Genomic DNA, 10168 nt, shown 5'->3' with positions numbered 1-10168 from the left:
AATAATTCTGGGATGGTATTTAGACGCCGTTATTTTTATGGATTATTCACTATATTTCAGACCTCACTTTCGCATTTGTTTCTTTATTATTAATAAATTTAAAAATGGCTAATATTATTTTAACTTTGGCTTGCCTAGCAAGTGAAATGTTAGGCGCCATCACGGTTCGAAGGTGAGAATTTCGGATCGTGACACTAATGAGCCCTATCAATGGCAATAATTATCTCAAATTAAAATATATTAGAGATACACAGTGATCGTATAAAAGAAGTATTACCTCCTACAATCATAAATCTCACATTCTTGTGAGTTCTTCAACCATGAGTCAAATTTAATGTTAAATCTAATCTGATCTCACATCTAAGCTAAAAATAATCCCTTTACCTACAACCATCAATCAACCAAGTCAACACACACAGAAAAACAGAGAACATTAATCCATTAATTGCACCTCAATCTTAACTCAACTAATTAAAATAATAATATAATTCAGGAAACACAAGCATTTTGAATCTCAAATTGTTAATTACGGGCAATAACAAAACTACTTAGAATTAAGTTAAAATTATGGCAAAATAGTTCGTGCAACCCTTGAATAGAAATTGAATTGCAGAATTCACAACGAAACTTAGCAAAAGTAACATAAAATAAATTGTTAACCTAGAAAAGAGCCAATCACGATCACCCAGAAATGCTTAGGGATGCCGGAACCACCAAAAATCAAACTGGGAACGACATGCATTGTAAAAATTAGAAACCCCAAAAAATAACAAAAACATGAAACATGAAAAATAATAAAATCAACATGCATTAATTAAGAAAAATATTCTCTTATTGAATTGAAGAAAGTCAAGGAAACAAAGAAGAGTCAAAGAGATAAATAATGCATATATTCCAAGCACACAAGAAAAAAACTTTTGTTCAATACAGTTTCATTCTAGTAGGGCAAGCAGGGAATAAGGAGAGTGCGAATAAAAAAGAAGGACAAAGGGGGAAAAAACTTACCGCAACTCAGGTATACAACAACACAAGACAATCTCGAACCAAAGCAGAGGAATTTGAAAACCACGACCAGTTAGTGAGTCACGAAGGCTATAAACAGAGAAGGGAAGGAAACAAAATGACGTCTGTGTGTGTGAGAGAGAGAATAGAGCTCTCGAATGTATTCTAGAATTAATCGATATGAACGAAGAAAACATATGTACGGAATAGGTGTAATTTTAGTAACTAATTTGCCCCAAATAAACATTGAAATTACAGGTTTTCCATTGTTTAAACATTAAAATTACAGGTTTGCCATTGTTCGTCCTTCTCAACTATCATTTCTAAATAGTAGTAATATTTCCTAGCTACTAATTGTTTTGCCAAACGATATTCAATTTGGTGTTTTATATATATATATATATATATATATATATATATATATATATATATATATATATATATATATATATATTATATTCAATTTGGATGTATTCTGTTATTATATATTTTACATTAAATTCAATTAGAATGTATTCGTTCTAAAATATTTTACATTATATTCAATTTCACTGTATTGTTCAAACAACAAAAAATAAGAAATATGGTGTATTCAATATTCGGCTATACTCATTCTTAGTTATTTTACATTATATTCAATTTCACTGTATTCAAATAACAACAAAAGAAAAATATAGGAATATTCGGATGTATTCAATTTACTATATTCATTCATAGCTACTTTTGCACTGTATTCAATTTACTATATTTAATTCAGTTGTATTCAAACCACAAAAATTCAAAAAATACAGGGATCCAGCAAAAACGATCTCCTTTTGAATACATAAATACAAAAAATAAATTGTATTTACATCCAAAAATATATAATACACTCAAATTCTGCGAGATCTGAGCCAGCTAGATTTGAGAAATACAATAAGCAAAATACAGCAAGCAAGGTCACCGAAAAAGCCGTCGTTCTAGTTGACGCCGGCAACGATGGTGGAGGTAATGACAACAGCCAGATCTGGAACTCGAAATCATCGAGGGAAAACGGCTAGATCGAGAAAAGAGGATAAAGAAAATGGCGAACTAAAGGAAGAAGAAGAAGAAGCGGATGGAGAGCACCGAAGATAGGAAGAAGAAGCGGTTGGGGAGGAGCAGAGCAATACCTAAATAACCTATAATACGGATGTAGTTATATTTTGTTATAAAATACAAAATTAGCTACTGATGATATTTATTTTAAATTATATTTATTTAGGGTAAATATGGTGTACAAGTTAGTTACACCACGTGGTTTTCCCTATAATATTCCACTTGTGGGCCGGTTAGGACCGGGCCCGGCCCAGGACCGCAAGCCCAAATGGGCAGTGGGCCTAAACGGTTCTAACCGGATAGGACCGGGACCGTGGGGAGGTGGGCTGGGTAGTGGGCCGGTCCCATAGGCGAGGCCCGCGAGACCGGGACCGGCTGGAAAGTGGGCCGGTTCAAGCGGTCCTAAACGGGACTATCCGAGCCCAATGACTAATTTTAAAAAAAAAATTAAATCTGCCACATTATAACCTTTATGGCATTTAAAATATGGCCGTTTTACCTGCCAAAATAGCCGTTAGCTATTTATAAATAGGCATTTAACCCCCTAACTTTGTTTTAAACTCAATTTTTTTTTTATAATTACACTTTTTCGTATATATATAGCTCTTATATATATATATATATATATATATATATATATATATATATATATATATATATAGCTCAAGTATATACAATACTATACTATATATTTGATATATTCAATATATATACATATATACTTGAGCTTTTATTTATATATATATATCCTAAGATGTATATTAAGGTATATATATCTTAAGATGTATATATAGTATAGTATATACTATACTATACTATATACAGCTTAAGATATATAATTATATATATATATATATATATATATATATAGCTATATATATAGTATAATATAGTATATACTATTGGAACGTGGTGTTCCTAGATTGGTCATTAATTATAAGCCCTTGAATAAATATTTGAAATGGGTTAGGTATCCTATTCCTAATAAAAGCGATTTATTGTCTAGATTATATGATGCCAATATATTTTCAAAATTTGATTTAAAATCTGGTTATTGGCAGATTCAAATATTTAAAGAGCATACTTATAGAACTGCTTTTAATGTTCCATTTGGGCAATATGAATGGAATGTTATGCCTTTTGGTTTGAAAAATGCCCCTTCAGAATTCCAAAAAATTATGAATGATATTTTCAACCCCTATCTAGACTTCGTCATTGTCTATATCGATGACATTTTGGTATTTTTCAAAACACTTGAAATGCATATTAAGCATTTAGATATTTTCAAAAGAATTGTTATACAAAATGGTTTGGTAATCTCAAAACAAAAAATGAGTTTATTCCAAACTAACATTCGATTCTTAAGACATTATATTTGTCAAGGAAAGATTACTCATATTCAAAGATCGATTGATTTTGCCTCAAAATTTCCCGATGTTATTACTGATAGAACTTAGTTATAAAGATTTTTGGGAAGTTTAAATTATATTTTGCCTTTTTATAAAGATCTATCACGTGATTTAGCCCCCTTATATGATAGGATAAAAAAGAATTATAAAAATCCTTGGACTGATAGTCACACTACTTTGGTCAAAAATATTAAGCAACGTGTTAAATCTTTACCTTGCTTAACCCTTGCTAATCTTGCATGGCAAAAGATTATAATACTGAGTATTCTCATATTACTCAAAATCCGGATGGTAGGATTTGCATTCAGTTTGACGATAATAGTTCCACTTATAGTAGACAGTCATTTTCTAATAATAGACTATTGCCTACTATTAGTTCTAATTATAATAGACATTCATTTACTAGTCGTAGACTATTGCCTGATATTCAACACATTTCTCCTGTTGAACCAGTCTATGGACCAGCTAGAAATCGTACTGCATCTTTACACACAATTTCTGCTAAAGTAGGTGATAAGCCAGTTGAAAGGGTTAAGATTAACCCTAAGACAAATATTGTTCAGGATAATGATAATATTTCTGATAAAGATATTCCTTCTGCGTCCGAGATGGATTTTGACCCCAATGATACTAAATGATTCTACACCAAATTGATTTTAGTCCAGGGTCACAAGCTAGAGGTTATATTCAAAAAGAATTTTTCACTGATAAATGGAACCAGTTTAAAACTTGGTTTTTTGATACTTATAGTTAGGAGGATTTAAACAATATTTCTCAAGAGTTTTATGAAACTTGTGCTTTACATAATCAAATTATGTATTTTGTTCCTTGGTTTATAACCACCTATTTACCACTTTTTATAAAAGTTTTGGAAAGATCTTATAAAGACGGGAATGACAATATTACTAAAGTCATTTACCCTCCTCAAGCGCCTTTTGTTTTACCTAATAATACAGGTATTACTTTTACTGCATTTCAAAAATTTATTGATGAAGATATTGCTGCAGTCAACATCACAGAAATTAATAAACTAATTTCTCAAAATAATTATTTGAGTTTATATGTTAAAGTTTTGGGTGAAAACATTAGTTTTCTTAATAAAAAACTTGATGATTTAACAGTCTTGATTAAGGATATGAGTACTAAAAAGACTTTGACTGATATTCATCTGACAAGGTCGAGATTTAGTAGGAATATCATCCTCAGTGAAATTATCTTCATATGGAAGAGTGACAATATGCTTTTTTCGATTCCAAAAAGCACTAGGATGCTCAGCACAAATATCAATAGCAATCTGTTCGGAAATCAATTTGATTTTTTCCTATACTTTAGTAGAATTCAAAGTATCAAATATATTCATACTAAACATTTCTAATTGTAAAGAATCAACATGTTTTTGCTTCATATCAATTAAAGCATTAATATTTCTAGTTACTAGATCTGTAACAAAAGTATAACTAATTTCTTTATCCTTATAAGTAGCAGTAAAACCTTTCGAGTCTATGCTGGTAAAAGGATAAACGGCGTTAATAAACGGTGTTCCAAGTATAATTGGAGGGTATAACTAGTTTTTTACCAACCAAGATAGTCCTTATAGAAGAAAGAGATCTAGATATAGATCCAAAGAAGAACGTGAAGCTAAGAAAGCCCATCGTAAGGCTACTAGATTTATCAAAAATAGGTCTAAGAGAGATCTGGCTGACATTAAGTGTTATAAGTGTGGTAAATTTGGCCATATAGCTCCGAATTGTAAGCTTCAAAAGCTTTCTTAATCTAGCTAATTCAGTACCCTTATATTTAAAGACTGGCGGTAATCCGCACAATCAGTAAGGAAAAGAATTGAAATATACTTGAATTTTATATATAGTTTAATGACTGTATGGAAGGTTAAAACCCTTTACTCAAGCAAGGGGTCTGTCATAATATAATACATACTTTTATTGAGCCCATGTGTCTAGCAGTTCTAACCGTGAAAGAAGATGCCCATTTTAACAGGATCAAGTGGCGGGCGGTAATCCGCCATGCCTTCTCAATTAAACTAAAGGTGATGACCTTCCTCTAGGTTGTGGGGGTATATCCACAATGAAGGAAAGACAGATAAGCCTTAATAAATTTTACTTATTGGGATTATATCCAAGCATTTGATAAAGTATTATACTATAACAATGACAGACACAAGCATACTTGGTTTATTAAAGTATGTGCAAAGATATTTGCAGAGCCAATTCCTAACTGGTTTCTAAATTGGTGGTCATACTACGGTCCAACAATAAAAATTTTACCTAATCCATTTCTCATGTTATACAAAGAATGGATAAAAATTTCTCCTTTTATAAACAATTTATATCACGCAGATCATATCTGCTACCCAGACAAAATCAACCAGATTTATTTCTTTCTGGAATTTTCTATTCCCTGGATACACAAATGGAATCCAGAAGTCGGATTCACCGAAGAACAAGTCCCATGCTTATACAGGACTTTTTACAACAATTTTTGGGACAAGTTAATGAAGAAGGATCCCAAAACAAATACTTTATATGGTCAAGAACTCTTGGATTCAATCGAGATAAAAATCCAAGAATATTCCAGCAAACCTCAGAAAGAGGTAATTGATGACAGTTCAGTAAGGCATATTGCCAGAAGGATCTCCTTTCAAGAAGGAGATAAAGCAGAGATGATTAATAAATACTTGGAAGAGGTCAAAAGAAATTTACTTCATTCCATTAATCAATATGAAAAATCAAATACGTCAATGCAGAGTGAAACAAGCAACGATGATATCGCTGAAGATTCTCAGCCCATTGAAGCAGAAAGAATATTATCTGAAGAAGACTTAAATGATACAGAAGAATTCATCCGCAAAATAAAAGAAGCGGAAAAGAGACCAGCACAGTGAAACAGCTGGACCCCACAAAAACAGTGAGGCCGCCGGACCCACAGCAACAGTGAAGCCGCCGGACCCCACTCAAACAGTAGATACACTGTTCATCAACAGTAGATACACTGTTTCAACAGTAGATACACTATTTTAACAGTAGAAATACTATAACAGGGACCCACTTTTTACTGTTCATAGATTCCTTTTCTTTTTCTATTTATAGAATTCATTCGTTCATTCTTCAGAGGCAGAAGTCGAGACTCTCTCTCTCTAGAATTCTCTCTCTCTCTCTCTAAGTTGTAAGTAAAGAGTTAGTTTGTAGTTTGCTCATTGTAACAGAAGAACAAGTAAATAAAAGTTTTCAGTTCTTCATCTTCAGGGCCTTGCTTCTTGGCCACAAGGTACATATTTCTGTCTTTCTTAGTTAGCTTTTCTTCTAGTCTCTTCTCTCTGGCCGTGACGATGTCCGGCTAAGAGACTTCATATCTATGTTGAGTATCTAACTTCTCTCCTATATATACTATGAAAGCGATGGCATCTATTAAAATATAAATGAGTTTTATATATAGAGTTTTGACTTGGTGTCAAGATGGTTGGTACAATCTGATATAACACTGCTCTTATTGGCTTTGCCTTAGTGGCTCCGTCTAGCCAGCCGTGAACCTCAGCCCGATAAAGGAGTTAAAAGGGCATCTTCTTTCACGGTTAGAATTGCTAGACACATGGGCTCAATAAAAGTATGTATTATATTATGACAGACCCCTTGCTTGAGTAAAGGTTTTTAACCTTCCATACAGTCATTAAACTATATATAAAATTCAAGTATATTTCAATTCTTATCCTTACTGATTGTGCGGATTACCGCCAGTCTTTAAATATAAGGGTACTGAATTAGCTAGATTAAGAATTCTCAAATAAATTAAGATAGAAATCTTTAACTGGTGGAAACTTTCCAGGCATATAAAAGCCAGATGAGAGGTGTGAAACAAGTCCAGTTCCCGGTCAAACGGGTGATTTCTGTTTTAGTTTAATTGAGAAGGCATGGCGGATTACCGCCCGCCACTTGATCCTGTTACTCTGATACCATTTTAACAAACCTCAAATTGTTCTCACTCATATTCAAAGACCCCCTGATATTCAGGATTTTAGCCCCCTTATATGATAGGCTAAAAAAGAATTATAAAAATCCTTGGACTGATAGTCACACTACTTTAGTCAAAAATATTAAGCAACGTGTTAAATCTTTACCTTGCTTAACCCTTGCTAAGCCATTTACCCTCCTCAAGCGCCTTTTGTTTTACCTAATAATACAGGTATTACTTTTACTGCATTTCAAAAATTTATTGATGAAGATGTTGCTGCAGTCAGCATCGCAGAAATTAATAAATTAATTTCTCAAAATAATTATTTGAGTTTATATGTTAAAGTTTTGGGTGAAAACGTTAGTTTTCTTAATAAAAAACTTGATGATTTAACAGTCTTGATTAAGGAGATGAATACGAAAAAGACTTTGACTGATATTGCCTCTTCTTCAGGAAGCAAATCAGAACCTCAGATTGTTGTTACTCATATTCAAAGACCTCCTGATATTCAGGATTTTAAATTTAAATCTTTTGGAGACTTAGAAGAACTTCTTGATAAAAAGTTATCCGGTTTGAATATCAAACCCATTGATTTATCAAATGATTTTGCTGATAAATTAGATTCTACTTTTGACTATAAAAAGGATGTTTTGTCAGAGTTTAATAAACTCAGAAGTTACCCCAAAAAGAATAGTAAGTTTGCAGATAGCAGATATGCTGATAAACCTAGAATGCAGACTTATTATTACAATCGTCCTACTCCTCAAGATGTTTTAATAGAGGAACGTGATTGGAATCAGACTAATACGTCTTACAGTGGTTCCGAAATTTACGAATGGAATCTTGATGGTTTGACTGATAGGCAATTAACTATTCTTGTGCATAGAATGCTTATGTATGCAACTATTTGTAAAAGTATGAAAAATACAGATAGAAATATTTGCAGAATGATTGTTGCAGGTTTTACTGGCCAACTTCGTGGCTGGTGGGACAATTATTTGACTATCGATGAAAGGGCAATGGTTATTAATTCCAAAGCCACTGAGGATGGAATTGATAACTTAGGCATGGCTCTAGTAGCAAATAGAGAAGATGCTGTTTACACTCTTATTCTTACTATATTAGAACACTTCAATGGTAGATTTACCAACCAGAATGAGACTGTTCGTACTCTCCTTAATAGCCTTAGATGTAAGACTTTAAGTGAGTTTAGGTGGTATAAAGACACCTTTATGAGTAGAGTGATGGAACTACCTGAAAATAAGCTTGAACATTGGAAAGCTAAGTTCATAGATGCCCTTCCCTCTTTATTTGCCGAAAGAGTTAGAAAGGTTTTAAGAGGTAGTTATGGGGAAATTCCATACACAGACTATACCTATGGTAAGTTAATAGGAATTTGCACACAGGAAGGATTAAACCTGTGCAATGAATTAAGATTGTCCAGACAGCTTAAGATGGATAAACTTAAGGAAAGAAACCAGTTAGGGGACTTTTGCACCGGTTGGTAAATCTACCATTGAAGTGTTCTAATATAGTAAGAATAAGAGTGTAAACAACATCTTCTCTATTTGCTACTAGAGCCATGCCTAAGTTATCAATTCCATCATCAGTGGCTTTGGCATTAATAACCATTGCCCTTTCATCGATAGTCAAATAATTGTCCCACCAGCCACGAAGTTGACCAGTAAAACCTGCAACAATCATTCTGCAAATATTTCTATCTGTAGGCGCTTTACATCATGAGTACATTTAATCCGGTCACACAAGCAAACTCAGACAAACCAAGATGTAGCTTAACTCGGTTGACAAGAAACTGCATTTCAGCCTCAATTTCTTTTTGAACCTCCATTGTTAATAAAGAATATATTAATTGAGATTCAATTATATTGCAGGCAAATCTAATAAATACCCAACACAAGTTGACCTAAAAAGCTCAACTTGTGTTGCTAATGATTTTCTTTTCAATTCACTGACAATGTTAAAATTGAAATGAATAACAAGTTTTGGCTTACCATTTGTATTACGCTGCATTTAAAAAGCACATATATAAGAGTATACCACATGATATCCATTAGAATAATTTATCAGTATATGACTATCTAGCACATATATAAGAGTATACCACATGATATCCATTAGAATAATTTATCAGTATATGACTATCTTCTATTTTCCAATTAGCTAAGAAGGCATGTCTATTAGAGGAACTAGCTCTTAAAAAGTAAATACTAACACACATGAAAACTTTGAATATATAAAAAAATTACCTTTGAAGCAGATTTGACATGTTTCTTCTTACGAATATCAGATACAGAGACATTTCTCTTATTTTAGGCACCGATCAGTTTGAGAACCATCTATTTTTTCTTCCTTAGCACTTTGAGAACCATCAATTTCTCGTTGCTTAGCATTTTGAGAGCCATCGGTTTCTTGTTCGTTAGCACTTTGAGAACGCGTTCTTCTTAAAGTAACAGGTTCATATCCATTTGATTTAGCTGAAGAACCATTTGCTAAAGAGGATTCTCCATTTGCATGGTCACTTGGAGCCTCTCTTATATATGAATCAGTCGTTCTTACCTCTTTTCCTGAATAATCTTTGTCATCCATAGAAATAGCAGAAACTTGTGATAACAGAATTGAATGAAAAAGTCGTGTGTGCTTAAGGCTATGCTTTCTACCCATAAAAAAAAATATTTCCCCAAATTAAAGCTTACAAA

At 32.7% G+C, this 10168-nt stretch overlaps 1 long non-coding RNA gene across 1 annotated transcript; it reads right to left on the bottom strand.

The window, feature by feature from the left end:
• Positions 1-220: 220 nt before the first annotated feature.
• Positions 221-10162, bottom strand: LOC138895158 (uncharacterized). The gene is made up of 2 exons (XR_011409375.1): positions 9719-10162; positions 221-384 (listed from the first exon to the last, which is right to left on the bottom strand). It is a non-coding gene; the product is annotated as an uncharacterized lncRNA (long non-coding RNA).
• Positions 10163-10168: the final 6 nt, after the last annotated feature.

Source organism: Nicotiana tomentosiformis, chromosome 7 (assembly GCF_000390325.3).
Source record: "Nicotiana tomentosiformis chromosome 7, ASM39032v3, whole genome shotgun sequence".
NCBI lineage: Eukaryota > Viridiplantae > Streptophyta > Magnoliopsida > Solanales > Solanaceae > Nicotiana > Nicotiana tomentosiformis.
The sequence above is the reverse complement of the archived record's forward strand: the minus strand, read 5'-3'. Positions and strand labels throughout refer to the sequence as shown.